This window comes from Aphelocoma coerulescens, chromosome 3 (assembly GCF_041296385.1).
Source record: "Aphelocoma coerulescens isolate FSJ_1873_10779 chromosome 3, UR_Acoe_1.0, whole genome shotgun sequence".
Classification (NCBI taxonomy): domain Eukaryota; kingdom Metazoa; phylum Chordata; class Aves; order Passeriformes; family Corvidae; genus Aphelocoma; species Aphelocoma coerulescens.
In genome coordinates, this window is record NC_091016.1 from 92,491,071 (window position 1) to 92,509,041 (window position 17,971).

Consider the following 17,971-nt stretch of genomic DNA (forward strand, 5'->3'; position numbering starts at 1 on the left):
TCTCTTTTCTCTTGTGCTTGTTGGTCCACAGTGCAGCATGACCCTTCCTTTGGCCATTTTCCTAAACATTCCACAATACGTTTTACATAATGCCACAAGACCCTTCCAAAAGGGTCAGAAGATTCACAGAAGCTTCCTGAAATATCCCCCAGTGCTCACAGTTACAATGTTTTCCCTCCTTATTAGTTACACTGTTCAAGTGACCCTCCTCAAGGCCGTGCCTGATCAGTTCCCTTAATGGCCACCAATCAGTGGCCAAAGAGTTCTGGTCTTCATTATGATCACTTTCCTTTTCCTTTCCATCTATCAATTTCCTTGTTGCTTTTCCATTTGTACTGAATAGTCCTTAACTAAACAACTTAATAAATCAGATGCTTGCTTCCACTTACCCTTAAAAAATTTATTGTATGTGTAGGTCCATATTGGCCTCCAACACTCAGAGGAGAGCAGGATGTTTCCTGCCCTTTGGAAGCATTTTCAGACACACACTAATTAAAGGTACCTGCAGTGGGTGGGTATCCTGTAGTGGCTCTTCTGAAAAAGGACAACACCGAAGGTTGGATTCATTCATAAGTGGGTGGATTCTTTGCACAGCCTTGAGAACTGTGCAACACGTGATCCACACCCCACTAAGTGTTTAGCATTTGAATCCAGAAAACATGCCTTGCTCAATAGTTATTTCTGACCTTAAAATTCAGCTTTTTAAAGCTGCTTAACTATAGCACTAGCAACACTGGTTTTCTGACTAGCTGGTTGGTAAAGAGCATTTAAAATTCAGTATTAATTTAAGTCACTTTGTAGATCAGTTCTTTGGATTTTGCACTCAAAATGTACTACTAAATGTTCGTGCAAAGGTTAGAAGTTATAATAAAAAGTTGACAGAATCCATTCAGGTATTAACATTTATGTAGTGTCTGTCTGGGGCTCTGGGATAAAGCAAGTTTTGTACCAGAAAGCTAAGTGGTAGTGAGAAACTGATCATGCTTACTTTGTGAATGTGACACAGGTCACAGTGTCACTCTGCTTCCCGTTGGAAGCCTCTCTGGACAGACAAGCCCATACTTTTGTATGTGAATTCATAAAATATTGTCATTTAATGTATCCCCATATAAAAGCATACATTGAGCCACAGTGTCAGTATAACAGCCTATGAAGCATAAAAGTTGCAGCCACAGAGCTTACAATTGTTGAAAAGGTGATAAGCTCAGATCTAGCAGCATTGTTGCAACATTCATTCAAGGAGGCCTGCGAGCTCACTCCTGGATAACTGACATTTGAGGGGATTTCATTGTGCCACCCTAGTTTCAATTGGAATATAATCAACTTTGTAGAAAAATGGGGTTTTTATTGAAACGTACTGCAAGAATAAGTTCTCAAAGTAAAAGCAAGAGTTTTCAGGAAACTGAGGGCCTTTATTTACTTATTTTATCTTTTTAACAAGTAATTGAGTTTGCACACCTTTGGTACAAAAGAAAACAAGTTTCCATTAATTGTGCAGGTCACCAAGAGACAACTCAGACTGCATCTGCATTGCTGTGCTCAGAGCTTCCCATTGCAGCATTCCTTCCTTTGGTTTGTCCCTTTCGGTCCAGCCTCAGGACTCAGAGTTCCAGAATCTATTCATTTTTATGACAAATATTTGTTCATAGGATGAACAGAAAGAGATCATTCTGTTATATCTTCCTTTGTTTCATAATAACCTCATAGCAAAGAATAACAGCTTTATAAGTAGTGTATTTGTACACCATCTAGTGACTGCATAGGCCTGAAATTACTTGACCCTTCATAGGAGAATGGGTCATGACATTTAATGTTTACTGTATATTTATTTTAACATCTGAGATTTCACAATCAGACATTTGAATTCTGATTGTGCATTTCAGGAGATGGTGGTCTTGGACACAAAGATGATGCCTTCATTTAGGAGTGTGAATTTAAATTTGAAACTGTGTTTTATTAATCAGTCTTATACATATCTCCAGTATTTTTTGATAAATTTTGTCAAAATCCTCGGCAGTTTCTGGATACCTGCACATATGGAAACATTCTTAAAATCCTATGGATTATTAAAAGCTTTAAAACACTAGAATATTTCAGTCTATTATCAGTTCTTATATCCAGCTGGTGTTCTATACATAACTATAACTTCTGATAAGAAAATGCATGCTCAAAAGATGTGTGTTTAGCAATGCTAATTCTGCATAGTTGGTGAAATAGTCCAATAGTCATTGTAAGATTTCTGTGTTCCCACTGCAATCTAGTCTTAAATAAGATGCTAAGTGCTCTCCACTTGGGATACTTCATTCAAGAGCCTTAACTCTTCTACTATAGGAACCTCCTTTAGGAACCTCAACATTTTGTGAGCTCAGCTGGCATGGAGATTTCTCCTTTCTACTTCTGTAAAAGTGACCAATCATCTTTCTGTCCCTCTTTTACTTTTTGGGATATCTGGAATGAATCCAACTCTGTTGCCACTATTCTCAATACTTGTAGAGTGTTCTAGCCTGGAGGAGACTGAGGGGAGACCTCACTGCAGTTACAACTTCCTTGGGAGGGGAAGAGGAGGGGCAGGCACTGATCTCTTCTCTGTGGTGACCAGTGACAGGACCAAGGAAGTGGCCTGAAGTTGTGTCAGGGGAGGTTTAGGTTGGATATCAGAAAAGGTTCTTCATCCAGAGGGTGTTTGGGCACTGGAACAGGCTCTCCAGGGAAGTGGTCACAGCACCAGCCTGACAGAGTTCAAGAAGTGTTTGGACAATACTCTAGGGCACATGGTGTGACTCTTGGAGATGGCCCCATGTGGAGCTAGGAGATGGACTTGATGATCTTTGTTGGTCCCTTCCAACTCAGCATATTCTGTGATTCTGTGAAGTATTTTAGACAAGTCATGTCCTCACTGCTCTTCTTTGTGTTCTCATCCAACCTGTGCACATAAGATGCTTCACATTCTTCTTCACACAGGGCTGTGGCAACTTAGCTGTTGTGGTGCTTATTCACTTCTGTTAGTACTGGGAAGATCAGAATCAAAATTTCTTGGGCTCCTTAATGTGCCATCTTAGCATTTTTCCTATAAAACTGTAGGGGTGAGGGAAGAATTTGTGGGATTACATGGGTGAAGTTGCAGCTTTACTACAGCACTGTGATTGTATTATAAAATGCTGTTTTCTAGTGATGTCGACACAGATAGTGTATTCTTTTCTTTTATATATATATATATATATATATATATATATATATATTGCATCAGAGAAGGCAGTGATGGTATAAGATGGCTGAAAGAAAGAAATAATATTATTTAAACTAATGTATGCATATGTTTGTGTGTTCTGCCATTTGTATTGAACAGCTGCCAAGGTAAACCATGCAGCCACCCTGAGTCACAAGGGAAAATATAGAGTCCTCAGAAAAAAAAAAAAAAAAGATGACAGTCAGGATTCTCAATAAATTACTGAGCAGTATACCTTATTCTGCAGTGAAAATGAAGTATATTTAAGATACTTTAAATATGACTCCTGGTAGAAAATCTGAATGAAATATTAATACCATACCATGTGTGAGGGTGAAAAGAAGGCAGATATTGGCCAGAAATAGAACGACAGAAAAATGCAGGATATATTTTAAATAAATATTTTTTGAAATAAGGTCCTGTAAGTCACAACTCTCAAAAAAAAAAAAAAAAATTAAAGGGTTCATCTTAAAACTCTTGCAGGAATTTCTGTAAAAAGCAAACCATTTTATAAGTACAGTGTGGGATGATGAAATGACAGTTCATGGACTGTGGTATTTTAAATCAGAAGAAGCAAACACAATTTTAATTAAAGATGATTCTTTTGCATCTATATGCTGCCATTGAAAGTGCAGGCAATGATAGCAATTTTCCCAAGAAAGTTCCAGTGGACTTTGCTGAATAGCCAAGTTCAGCTGATACAATTAAAAGGACTTTTAGTCAATGGTGAAATGTCCTGGAATCCTGGATTTTACAATGTTAAATGTTCACAGACATGTGCTTTTCAGACTATTTTCAGGATTTGAACAGTTATTTTCACACTAATTCGAACTCCCACAGCATTTCCAGATCTGATTCAAATGTGGGTCTGAGATTTACTTCCCAGTCAAGAAAAGACAAGTCTGAGAGCTTGTGAAAAACAACTAGAGAAGAAGTGGCATCAAGATAGTTCAGGCAAAGATAAGTATTAAGAATGTTTCCATGTTCATGTGTTTAATATATGGAGGTTTTTTCCCAAAAAATAAAGGCTTTTATGAACTGTCTTGGCATAACACTAAATTTAAAACAAAAGACAAAAACAGCCTTGAGTTCATACTCACTGTTTCATTTGCCTGTTAAAGCTATTCTTTAGGAGTGGCTAGAGTGGAAGCAAAGAGTCTGGCATCTTTTCATCCAGTTTCTTCTTCTCTCTCCACCAGAGAGCTGCTTCACATTTTGGGCTGAAGAAGAAAAAGCAGTGTTTAGCCACACACTGTTTAATGAAGGTCTGAGGCTTGTTGTTTTCTCTGTTGGAGTCTACCTCATAGAAGGGCCATAGCATTTAATTTGGAAAATACACCTACAGGGTGTAGGTAACTGGTAACTAGGTCTGGATCGGTCCCTTGCTGAGAACTCAGTGAGCTGCATTACAAAATAAAGTATGGGATTTTTCCTTGATTTCTGGGCAAGAAAATTTTGCCTGTACTGTGGCTTAGTTTTTGTGGCTTACTTAATTTTTTTCCAGATGAACCTATTGGAGAGACTGCATGGTAGATTAAGTGGAAGGGTTTGCAACCTTTTCTGACAAAAAGATGGCTTGGGAGATATATTTCTTTCCTAGAAAAAAGAAGTAATACTCACCAGTTTTTTATAAAGTCAGAGGTCAGTTAATTGACAGTCCCATACGAAAAGTTGCCATGGAGATCAGGTGATTTAGTAGTTCACAGAGAAAGGCTTAGTCACATGTAAGTGTGAAATCCTGTGTGTGGTGATGAAAATGCAAACACAGAGTGAAGTCTAGATGTAAAGAGAAAAAACCGTAAATCCTGGAGCATGATCTACTTGTCTGCTATTCAAAGGAAGAAGAAATGCTGGTGAACTTTTTTATCATCTGGACAAATGCTGGTATAGTGTACATACGTCCAATTGATGTCTTCCATGGTAGCAAAATACAGCTTAAGAAGTGGGAAGACCTGTCTGTCCACTGGCCTAGGAGCAGTAAAGTCTGAGGATTGTTGCTTCCTTCCACCCCCTTGGTCTGTACCAGGTCCTGCCCCAACCAGAGAGGGAAATCCCTGCTTTCTTAACCAACAGTGGCCACTCAAGATCTAAAGCAGGCTAATATTTCTTTCTGTCTGGTAAGCAAATGGGAAACCTCAAAGAAGGGTCACACTATTGTGTGGTTTGACCCTGGCTGGATGCTGGGCATCCACCAAAACTGCTCTATCACAGCCCTCCACAAGTGGACAGGGGAGAGACAATATAACAAAAGGTTTGTGAATTGAGGTAAGAACTGGGAGACATCACTCATTAAATACAAACATGAGCAAAACAGACTCAAATTGGGGATATTAATTGAATTTATTACCAAAAAAAAAATCAGAGCAGGATAATGACAAGCAAAATAAATCTTAAAAACAACTCTACCCCACCCCTCCTTCCTTCCCAGACTCTATCTTTCTCCCCCAGCAGTGCAGGGAGATGGGGAATGGGGGATATGGTCAATTCATCACAAGTTGTTCCTGCTGCTGCTCAGGGAGAGGAGTCCTTGCCCTGCTCCCTCCCATGGGAGGCAGACAGTTCTCCACAAACTGCTCCAGTGTGGGTCACTTTTCCATGACATGCAGTCCTTCAAGAACAGGCTGCTCCAGTGTGGGTGCCTCACAGAGTCACAAGTCCTTCCAGGAAATCTTCTCCAGCATGGGCTCCTCTCTCCATCATGGAGCCAGCTGGCATTGCCTCTGTTGGACGTGGGGGAAGCTTCTGGCAGCTTCTCACAAAAGCCACCCTTTAGCGCTGTAGCCCCCTGCTACCAAAACCTGGCTGTGCAAACCCAAGGCAGCTATTAACATAAAGCAAAAGAAGGGGGCAAAAGGACTGAAAACCTGAGAACAGGGAAAATAGAGCAGTTGCCTTGGCATAAAAACTTTTCTGAATGTCTTCATAAACTGAAAAGAAAAAAAGAAAAAGAAAGAGAGATTTTCAGGGACTGTTTGTAAAGGATTATATTACTGTCCTGACTCTTCCACAAGTCACTCAGTACAATTCAAATTTTTGTGTGGAGACTGAGTAGTCTTTACTTCATGATATTACCAGAACTTCTCAGAAGCAGCTGTCCCTGAATTTCTGGTGCTCTTTGTAACAGAAATTGGTATTTCACTCACCTCTTTGAGTACAGAAATTATTATTGTTTCTCTAGGACTCAAAATGGACTGTCCAAGATATGTGCCCCTACATCCCTTCACGGGTGCTCTGCAATCAGAGATCATAGGTGAAAGGAAGGAGTGAATAGAAAAGCAAGGAAGTGAAATAGAACTTGAAGCAGCTCTTTGCCTGACATGCCTTTTATTTTGAATTATAATTGGAATAAAATCTGAAATGTAATTTCTCTGTCTCCTTATGAAGGGAAATATTTTTTTTAATTTTGACGTTTTGACAACAGGGAACAGCAAAGATGGCATGTCAGAGAAATGATTTCCTTAGCTCAAGCTTCCTTATCAAAGGAAGGGTTTAATTTTTACTTATTTTCAATTTTTGTTCCATTGCAGCCAAAGTTATCTTCCTTTTTTTTTTTTTTTTTTAATTTCTGACTCCTTCTTTTCTCCATTTTCCCCAAGGTTTTTACATCCCTAGCACAAATGGAATTTATTCAGCCATGATAGAATGGTACAATTCTCAATTCTGGCACCATACTCTAGCTTGATGTTTGTTTGTAGCAGTAGGTGATGGAGTTTCTAAGAGCCGAGCTTCCTCATTTTGTTCTTTTGAGGCTGTTGGAAGCAGCTTTTTGGGTGGAAGCAGCAGAATTTGAATGAATCTGGCAAGCACTGTTACCCTCCTAACATGAGGATTGCAATTAATTCCTGTTCCAAACCTGGGAGTGACTTTGGGAGAGTGGAAATGACAGCTGGAAAATGTGGAACCATTAAAACACATGGTACTGCAAGGAACTATAACTTTATTAAACTGTTACTCACCAGCACATGGGGAGCAGTGGCCAGGTTTGTTGGGAGGCTCAATCCACTCACCCAAACCACTCAGTAGGAGAGATCATGGAATTATAGACAGGTTTGGGTTGGAAGGGACATTAAAGATCATCCAGTTCCAACCCCCCTGCCATAGGAAGAGACACCTTCCACTAGACCAGGTTGCTCAAAGCCCCACCCAACCTGGTCTTGAGATGAGGGGAAACACTTGATGTGTGTAAACGCTGGCATGCCCTGACATTTAAGGATGTGGAGGAGAGTGCAAGAATTTCCCTTCATAACAAGACCAAGAAATTACTAAGTACAGCTTTCTGTATCAGTTTTGGGATCTTTTCTATATAATCCTTAGTGTTTCTCCTCAGGTTTGGTTGACAAGAGCAAACTTTTTCTCTTTGGGAGAAAAATCTGACCGGACCATCACAGTACTAGAGAGCATCACAGAAGTTTTACTAATTCTAACTGTCTTATTATAACTTTTTTTTGTGCTGCCTGTATCATTCCCATAGGGAAAAAAAATATGGCCATGGAGAATAGCAAGTATTACATAAAGGAGAACAGATTTTAAAAATCATCTTACAATAATGATTGCATTTACCTAACTTGCACACACAAACCCACTTCTTTAGCTTTGCAATGATGAAGAAAAGAAAGGGAAAAAGGAAAATGACATCAGAAATTATGATGCATCAGGTGTCCACTGAGGGTGCAATCTCCTTGTCTGGAGTCAGTGGGAGAACTTTAACTGCTTCCAGCATTATTAACTTTATAAATAGATACTGAAATATTTTCTTAAATAGGAGGGGTGGTGACACAGATGCACTTAACTGGATTAAAAAAATCAGAAAGGGCTGCATATTCTTATGTCCAGCAATGCATTTGGATTTAGAAGAGTAGATTTGCCTAACTTATGGTTGAGCTATGTTAAATAAAAAATTCCACAATCTGTATTCAGTGAATCACAGTGGATCCATGTAGTACTGGGGAGTGACCTATGGAATGACACACGGATTTCTACCAATGTAACAAAAATATCAAATGGCATGAAAATAATATTCAAAGTTTAGCCTAATTTGTATCATGAATAGACATCAACCACAGGCACTGCTAAAATTTCTTTTGTTTTCAAAGGTGTGGTGTTCTCAAATAAAAATACCCCAAAATATTGCTCAGAATGCAGTTTGCACTGCACATAAAGCACATAAACATTCAACACGCAGACTGAAAAACTGGAATTCCATAATTCTGAAGCTCAATCTTACACAATGAGCAGTGGCAGCAAAACAAAGTAAGCAAAAGTAAAGCAAAGTAAAAAGAAAACCTACTGAAAGACTCACAGCAAGAAAGGCCTGTGTGACTCCAGTGTCTGCAACTGGGCATAGCTGGATAAAAAGCTGGCAGATTTTTTAATCTGCAAGTAGAAAAGGTTGTGTTTTAATTGTTCCTTTAAAAGGCTGCAAACATTCTTTAATGAAAGTAACTATAGCAAGGATTGCTAGAATTCAATTAGCCACAACAGGTGTATGCTGGAGATCTTCAAACCACAGAACACAACATCGTCCTTCAGAGTAACTGGCAAATTACCTGCTAATGAATGCTGTCAGGAAAACCCAGCTGGCAGGAATGCTCTGGAAGTGCCAGCATTGCCAAGACTCTATCAGCAGGAAAGTAATGGCAGGTGTAAATGTTAAAATTGATGGAGGTTAATGAAGGACCCAGTGGCAATGGACCAGATTGCCTTTTCTCCCTGGTAACCCCAGGGAATTTAGTGCAATTTCTGAACAACATTCTCTGGCAGCCTTGCTAGTGAACCTGAAATGGACCTGAATGCTGTTGGTCCCTGGAAAAAAACCTTGGCAATGGTAGTGATGAAGTCCAATGCATCTCTATCTAGTAGAGAATCACATCTATTATATTTATGGCTGTGAATGAAGGAAGAGATAGGTTCTAAAATTAGAACAGAATGTTGTTATCTTATGAAAACTCATATTGTGCAGCTTCTAATATTTTCTTAGTTAAAGGAGAGAAGAATGATGGAAAAGCCAATAGCATAATTGATTAGACATGTCCTGGAGATTGTGTGATACCATATTTACACTTACTATTTTCATACAAATTTTAATGATATTTATTGTTCTAAAATTTAAGGTTCTGTGGTTTTGGACCAAGACAAAGATCTCAGATCACTTATACTGGGGACAGTGATTTTTACATGGGCAGATAGTGATAGGACAAGGGGGAATGATTTTAAACTAAAAGAGGAGAGATTTAGACTAGATGCTAGGAAGAAATTTACTGTGAGCATGGTGAGTTCCTGGAACAGGTTGCCCAGAGAAACTGTGGATGCCTCATCCATGGAAGTGTTCAAGGCCAGGTTAGATGGGGCCCTGATCAACCTGATCTAGTGGGTGAAATCCCTGCCCATGGCAAGGGTAAGGGGGTGGGGAGTGTAGTGGCGCTAGATGCTCTTTATGGTCCTTTCCAAGCCAAGCCATTCTATGATGATTATTTTTTTTTTAACAAACAACTTTTTCAGTTTGTGAGACAAAATCTTGGATATGCCCATCCAGATGGATTTACACGGGTACAAAATGTCCTGTTCTTTAAGCTACTCTCGGGACTCCTTAGAGACCTTAATAATTTCAGTTTCTGGAGATTGGCCAATGATATGCTTACCTGAAGGCAAAAGGAAAGATGTGATTTTAAGAGACAAAATTAAATATATAAAATGTATTAAATACATAAAATATGTTCATTTCCTCTATCTTCTGATTCTTGATTTTAAAGACAATGCTATGAAAGATTGAAAGTTTTGAGCCATATCCTATGACAAGAATTATCAGAATGGTTTAATTTCTCTTCTGCAGAGATTTTGCTTTTCTCAGTAACAAGCACAGACAAAGAAATTGTTGAGATATCAAAACTGCAGAACCCTCAAAATATTTTTAATGGGTAACAGAAGAGTTCACGCTGTCTTATTTCATCGAATTCTCCAGTTTATGGAGAAATTTGGGAAGTATTCTGAAAGCGTTTTTTGAGAGGATATCAACACTTCTGTATGGAAAGGAAATTGCTATAAGCTTCAGAGTTCTGGATATTGAAATGACCCAGGTTATCATATGAAGGTGCTCTTTAACCATTAATCTTGTCTGTAAGGCACAGACTGGGATTTCTTAAATGGCTTTTTCAGCTCATAGACTTCATCAGCAGAAGCCAATAGACTTCACTGAGGACAAAGAGAGAGCTGCTGCTGGGTGCTTTTAAAAATCCAGCTTCTGCTCTTGTTTGAAGTAAGTAAGTGTTGATTAATCTTAAACTTAACAGACTGATGATCTGCAGGCAGTTTTATTAAAGACCAGATGACCCATTTCATTTCTGTGTTGAAAAGCCAATGTGAAGTGAAAATTTTTCAATTGAAACTGAGGCCAAGTATGTCATACTTGTTTGTTGTTCGATTAAGAGTACAGAGAGCAATGGTTTTAACTCAAAAGAAAAGAAAGAATAAAAGGATGACAAATGGGTAGTAATAGAGAGATTTAAGACTCGTGCAGCTTTTTCATCCTACTGGTATTCAGCCACACTTAGGATATTTGAGAAAGATGACTGAAGTGACATTACTTTCTGGATAATGGACCGATTAAATAACATTGCAGAGACCACTGAAGAATGCAAAGGTATTTTACTGCACAATGGAGAGGAAGAGGCATTCCTTCTGAAATAGCCACAAGCCTGATCTTTACAAATCTTTACAAATTCCACTCAACAGTGGGGAAAACTTTGCAAGGATGGCATGAAGTTGAATGGGATGGGTGTGGTGTCTTGACCTTTTCTGGATGACAAGTGCCTGCCAGAACTGCTCTATCACTCCCCTTGTCAGCTGGACAGGGGAGAGAAAAATGTTAGCGAATGGCTCCTGGCTAGAGATAAGGACAGGGAGAGATCACTCAGCAACTACCCTCTCCAGCAAAACAGATTCAACTTGGGGAAATTAGTTTAATTTATTACCAATCAAATCAGAGCAGGGTAATGAAAACACCTCCCCCTTGCCCCATCTTCCTTTCAGGCTTTATTCCTAGTTCTCTCTACCTCCTCCCTCTCAGCAGTGCAGGGGGATGGGGAATGAGAGCTGCAGCCAGGTCACCACATGTTGTCTCTCCTGCTCCTTCCTTCTGAGAGGGAGGGAGGATTTCTCATACTCTTCCCTTGCTCCAGCATGGGGTCTCTCCCATGGGAGATTATCCTCCATGAACTTATCCAGTATGGGTCAGTTCCACAGGCTTCAGTTTTTCTTGAACTGCTCCAGTGTGGGTCCCTTCCATTGGGTGCAGTCTGTCAGGAGCAGGCTGCTCCAGTGTGGGTCCCCCATGGGGTGACAAATCTTGCAAGCAAACCTGCTCCAGTGTGGGCCCCTCTATCCACAAGCCTGCAGTTCCTGCCCAGAGCCAGCTGCAATGTGGGCTTCTCATAAGGTCACAGCCTCCTTTGGGCATCCACCTGCTCCAGTGTGGAGTCCTCCAAAGGCAGCAGATGGATCTCTGCTCCCCCATGGACCTCCATGGGCAGCAGAGGAACAGCTCCCTCACCACAGTCTTCCCCGTGGGCTGCAGAGGAATCTCTGCTTTGGTGCCTGGAGCATCACCAGCCCCCCGGCCCACTGCTGCTGAACGGACCTGGGTGTCTTCAGGACTGTTTCTCTCACGTGTTCTCAGTCCTCTCTGCTCTGTCTGCAATTTGTTTCTGCACAGTAACTTTTTTCCCCTTCTTAAATCTCTTATTCCAAAGGCACTAGCACCGCTGATGATAGGCTTTGCCTCGGCCAGCAGTGGCATCCTGGAGCTGGCTGGCATTGGCTCTGTCAGATACAGGGGAAGCCTCCAGCAGCTTCTCAGAGAAGTCACCCTGGTTGCAACCTCTGCTACCAAAACCTTGCCATGCAAACCCAATAAGATGGGTCAAGCTGGGAAGGCAACAGAAGCAAGAGAAAAAATGGGGATGTGCTTGTAAGCAAAGACAACTTAAACATTTCAATCTTCAGAAGCATCAAATGAGTTAAGAATGTGAAATTAGTGTTCTGAAGAAAAGGAAAAAAACCCCAACCCAATTCCACAGTCCTTTGGCCCTTCAAGTTAGGGATATCATCAATGGTAAGACTTTTATGCTGCAAATAAAATCCTTTTCCAAACTTATTGATGACTACTACAGAGTGAAAACTAGATTTTCTCTTCAACAGGAAATGCTGGTATTTCTGCAGGGCACAAAAAGAAGATTAGAAAATGATGAGACTTTCTTTTTGATATTTTTTATCAAAACAGAACAAGACTTTCATGAAACAGAACAGTTCACGCTGTCATTTTTGGCTTAATATTATTTCTGCTATCTTCCTAGGGTTCATTTGAAAATATTTCTTTTCTAGCAATTTCATCATTAATTTGCATGTTTGTTGCTGCCTTTTCTCCAGAAATGTGGAATTCAGGTGGCTTGGCTGTTGGAGACTGTATCTCTGCTGGTGCGTCTGCAACCGCGAGACATGCAGGACATCTGGTCCTGCTAGATCAGAGGTTGAACCATCCTGTGCTTTCTGAGCTAGAGGCCAGAGGAAATGTCAGTGCCTTGAGAAAATACACCATCAAAAGCAAGTGCAAATTCAAGTAGTTTAAACTTTATTATTAAAATTTTTATACTGTAGTGGAAATATCAAAGTCTGAGAATGCCAATTGTAAAAGCAGGTCTGAAAGAAATTTCCTGACTAACAGTACTATCAAAACACTGTATGACTGAGAAATTTGAGGGTACCAGATTGTTTTCCACAAGTTGTGATTCAAATTTTTGTTACAGGGCTGTAACAGCTTAGTCAGCTTCATGTTCAGGTCATGAATGGTGCCCTGCACTGCTTTCGAATCACAATACACATGTTCATTGGTTTATATGGAGATTTGGATCTGCTCATTGAAGCTTTTAAGAGAAAATGTAAAGGCATTTGAATGGGTCTTATTTCAACTAAAATTTCTGGGTTTCTTCCAAAGCACAAATTTCCCCAATTTAAGCTAGCAGTGCCCCAGTAGATGCATGATAGAAATTAAGCTGTGTTACTCCACTATAGCTAGTAATTACATTGGCCCAATTCCTTTTTTATTAAACTCAAATGGAAAGGAAATAATTAGATCTGATAGCTATCATATAAGAGAGTATGCTGAGGGTGAAGTAATTAATCTGTAATTGTAGTAAATTACATTTTTCATTAAAATTGTAAGAAATCTGTTAAATGATTAGCTAAAATGTTTAGGATATTTGAAGTCCATTCAGCTTTTTGATTCTGCAGGCAGATCAGAGGAATTTACAATCTGTGAAAGTATGTTTGGATACTGCCCTATCTCATGCTATCAATACCAAATTGTTTCCCAGCTTGTTTGATTTTACCAAGTATTGTTCATTATTGACAGTGCTACAAAATGTGTAGGATAGTTTTCCAAAGACAAAATGGAGCTGCTGCACTCTGCAATCTAAAACCTATCTGGATATTTACAAACAATCTCAGTGGCTCATTTACTAACGGAGCAATTATTTTCTTTACATAAATTTAATCCCTTTATTTTATCCGTCCTGCTTTCAGAACTATCTCCTGCAGAATTGCTATTGCAAAGAGGTGCTTGTCTGCTTTGAGTGGGGATGATACTACACCTTTAGTGACTCTGCAAGTGAGCTGTGCCTCAGTCACACTGGTCACTGTAGAACATGCCTGAATATCCTGGGGGTTTTTTGTTGTTGTTGCTTGTTGGTTTGTAGTTTGTTTTTATTTGGTTTTTAAAATTTTTTTTGGTAGTTGTTTGGTTGGTTTTTTTTGTGGTTGTTGTTGTTGGGTTTTTTTGCTTGCTTTGGTTTCCAAAACCACTGAATTCACAGCATGTTCAGCTAAAAGAAAAATAACCCCAGTGCTGTGTCTTTAGTACATAACAAATCTCGTAAAGAACATTAAACCACCAATCTCCAGGTCACTGGAACTTCTTGTCTACATGAGGTGAGCATGTAGAAAGGTAAAAAGCTGCCAACGCTCTCCAGGGAGTTGCAAGCATCAGGTAATTTTTTGTGTAAATAATTAAAAACTTTTCTGATGGCAACAATGGTTATAGGGAAAATGCTGACTCTGTGAGGGCAAGTTCTCCACAGCTGCAAAACATGATAGGGGAGGACTTTGAGCATAAACCCTCCTGGTACAGTCTGCTGTGGAGAATTGAAAAGCCATGGCACTGCACAGAACATGAGGAAAGAAAGATGGAAATGTTTTAGAAAGCATTAGCCTTGGAAAAGAAGTAAAGTTTGTCTCAAGAAGGACCTTCTAAACAAATTTGGAACAGACATGTCTTAAGGGAAGCTGAAAGCTGAAAAATTACTTCATGGCATGAACATCCAAATAGACATTCACCTTCAGAACATCCTAAGGAGCTGTAAGAAGAACTATTGCACACACAGGTTCTGCTTGAGAGGGGCTGGGAGGGTGAGTGGGGGCTGGTGTCAAGCCTAAGGTACTGAAAGATTAGGTGCAGCATAAAGGAATGAAGAGATTTTCTATTATTCATGAGCTGGTTAAGAGGCTGCATTTCTGTCTGAGAGCCTTGGGTATGAACTGCCTTACTGGAAACAGCCAGCTGTGTGCCTTCTCCACTTAGCCAGAAAAAAACCCAGCTAACTACTGGGCTGCTGAATAAGAGGCACTCTAATGACACATCTCCAGAGCTTCCTTATTTGGCCTTTGAGCTACAGCCCCAGAGTTTCTTCTGTATTCTTCCAGCATTAAAGCTGCTTTGTGCATCATGAAAAAAATCACTACCAGAGGAATGGTAAAACGTACAGAATTGTCTTTTAGAGACTGTCTTCTAGAGACTATTTCTCTAAAATCACAATTTCAACATTAGTTTGGCTTTTTTAAGGCAGAAGAACACATGGCTTCAGGGTTTGTGTGATGAGAGCAAGGCTGAGGCTTTGCCACCGTGTTTTATGGATTGTGTGGGAACTTCATCTCTCCTGTGTCACTTGGGCCCCAAGAGCTGTCACAGGCACTGGGCAGGGGGTTGTGTGTCTGGCTGGTTCCAGAGCCTCTTTCCAGTCTGAAGTGCTTAATGTTGATGCAGCAGTGTACCTGGCACAAGTATTCTCAACAAGATTTGTACTGGCCGGCTCAATGAACCTGTGTTGACAACATTCTAAAACTGTCAGCCCCCTCTGTTTCTTTAGCAAATGAAGAGTTGGAAAATAAAATTAGGGCCAATCAAAAATGGGAAAAGTTGTCAATGAAATTGAAGATCCAGTATCATTCAGGAAACACTGAATGAGAGAAAAAAAATCTCTGTTAATAAAGTATTTGTCTGGCAAAGATGGCAGTTTACTTCACGCTTCTAATAGTTACATTTAATGTATTTGTATATATTAATTTATTCTACAACTGTAGAATGCTATTCTCAGTTAAACAAAAGCATTAGATGATGATACCAACAATTCCTTTGACAGTGTAAAACTTTGATGGGAAAATGAAAATTCTTCCTGGCAGAACTGGGCCAAATTATGGCAGAGGGAGATGAAATAGTAGAATACAAGATATGTGATATTTATGGTGACAGTTTTGCCCTTTGGGCCTGGCATAATTTTGCAGAAAGTTGAGAGTTGTGTTTCTCCCATTTTTAAAAACTATATTATACTGTGATCGAAGGCATTTCAAATTGCTCGCCCTCCAAATTTGAAAGCCACCGTAAATGGGTGACAGAGAAGTGTCACTCTCACATTCTTATATTTCCCTCCATCATTGTTATTCCTTGGTAAAAATTAAAAATCTCTGATGAAAAATAGTTTTAAGATTTGAAATTAAATGAAACTTATTAGATCCCTGCATGATAATTTAATCACAAATGCATTCCTTTTGAAGAAGTTGTAACTGGAATTATTATTTTATTTGGGTTTCCATATATTGTGTTACTGTGTAAAAAAAATGAATTCCAATTCTTTTATTTATTTTTTTTCCAAACCCATCTGTAAAATAGCACTAAAGCTTAAAAAAAAACCCACAGAAAATTGGAAGCATTGGGCAATGGCAAATTTGATTTTTTGGTTTTCCCTGTACAGTAACTAGGGTTTCATGCTTGATCTGATGAAAAATTCCCTACTTTTTGAACACAGTTTGGGAAGATTTACCACTCTGAAGAGCCAGATACTGTGGAACAGGGGATCTTAAATTGATTTAAATGAATAGTTTAATCTTTTAAATGGATTTCAAGAAACACTGCCACAAAGTTTTCACATTTTTCATAATGATGAAAGGTTTAATAAGTTGGTGTGCTATTGTTTTTTTTTTCTCAGTTTTAAAGTTTCATTGTATTTCTGTTTCTATATGACATTTAAATGTCAAAATGACCCAGTGTTACTCCTTCAAGGATATTTATAAATTGTACAAGCAACAGAAAGGATCTTTCTGAATAATAAAGAAAGATGATCTGTTTTTATGTCAGTGTCAAAATTCAACCTGCTTTCATCAGTGTTAGGATTCTCCTGGATGAATCTAACTATGTATTTACCACATAGTTTGGTGTAGACACTGAAAACTGGCACATTTAAATTTTTTTTAAAAATGTGCAATTTTTTTAAGATGGAATTAATGGAGTGATCTGAATATCTTCCTTTTCTAAATGCAAGTAGTGTTTGTATTTCTATGTTAGACAAAATTTTACTGCTGAGAAATACTACAGTAGATGTTCATTAGTTTTAATTTTAATTAAATTGTATGTTACTAATATTACCATTATATGTTGCTAGTTGTTAGTTCATCTATTTCCATTTCAAATGCCAAAGCATTTTATATGGGAAGATTGCTTTCCTTACTCCAATTTTCTGAATGAAAAGACTGAGAGTCAGAAATGTGTCATGAATTCAAAATGGCCACATGCAGGACCAGTGACTGTGTTCAAAACACTGTCAGTCCAAGCCTATGCACACAAAATACACTTTGAAACATTTGAAAATTCAAAGGATTTCATTATATAGCAGGGGATGACAAGATTTTATGCAGGGGTTGTCACTGAATGGCACTTTGTTCTCAGAATCCAGTTCTGCTGTCTGAAGTGCTGAGAGAAGAGACTTTCTCAAGTAGTAACCCTATAAACTTCTCATTTATACTCTTCAAGCTGAGAAAGGATAATTAATTCAGGTGATTTGGTTTACAAATATCCTGTACTGTGAACAGGAATTTGGGGAAAACTCACCAGTAATCCTTCCTGGGTATTTAGATAAATGATACTTGTCAAGATTGTCATACCAAAACTCTGAATGCCTTTGATTATTTGAAATCTAAAATGTAAGAAAATTGTGATGTTTTATTTTTTCTTTTTAATTTCCTCTTCCCCTTCCTCTTCCTTTTCCTCTTTTTTTTTTTTTTTTTTTTTTTTTTTTTTTTGAAGGGGGTCAAAGAAACCTTATAGCATGTATATGACATATTTAATGTATTCGTTTTTTCCTGGAAGTCTTGCCTGTGTCCTCCTCATGTATTTACTTATTTACTTAAAGATCAAGAGGTTTTCGAAGAATTTGGGATAAAAGCACCATTCTTCCATCTTCAAACTTTTTTCAAAGCAAGTATTTTGAACACTTCTGAGATACTTCAGCTTCTGGAGATCACATGAAGTTCTTTCCTATCACACCACAACATCCTTGCTGTCTGGGGAATGTGTGTTTCTTTTCCAAATTGCTTTCACACAAGAATTTACTGTTTTTGTGAGTATCCTGGGTCTGTGTCTTTCAGCAA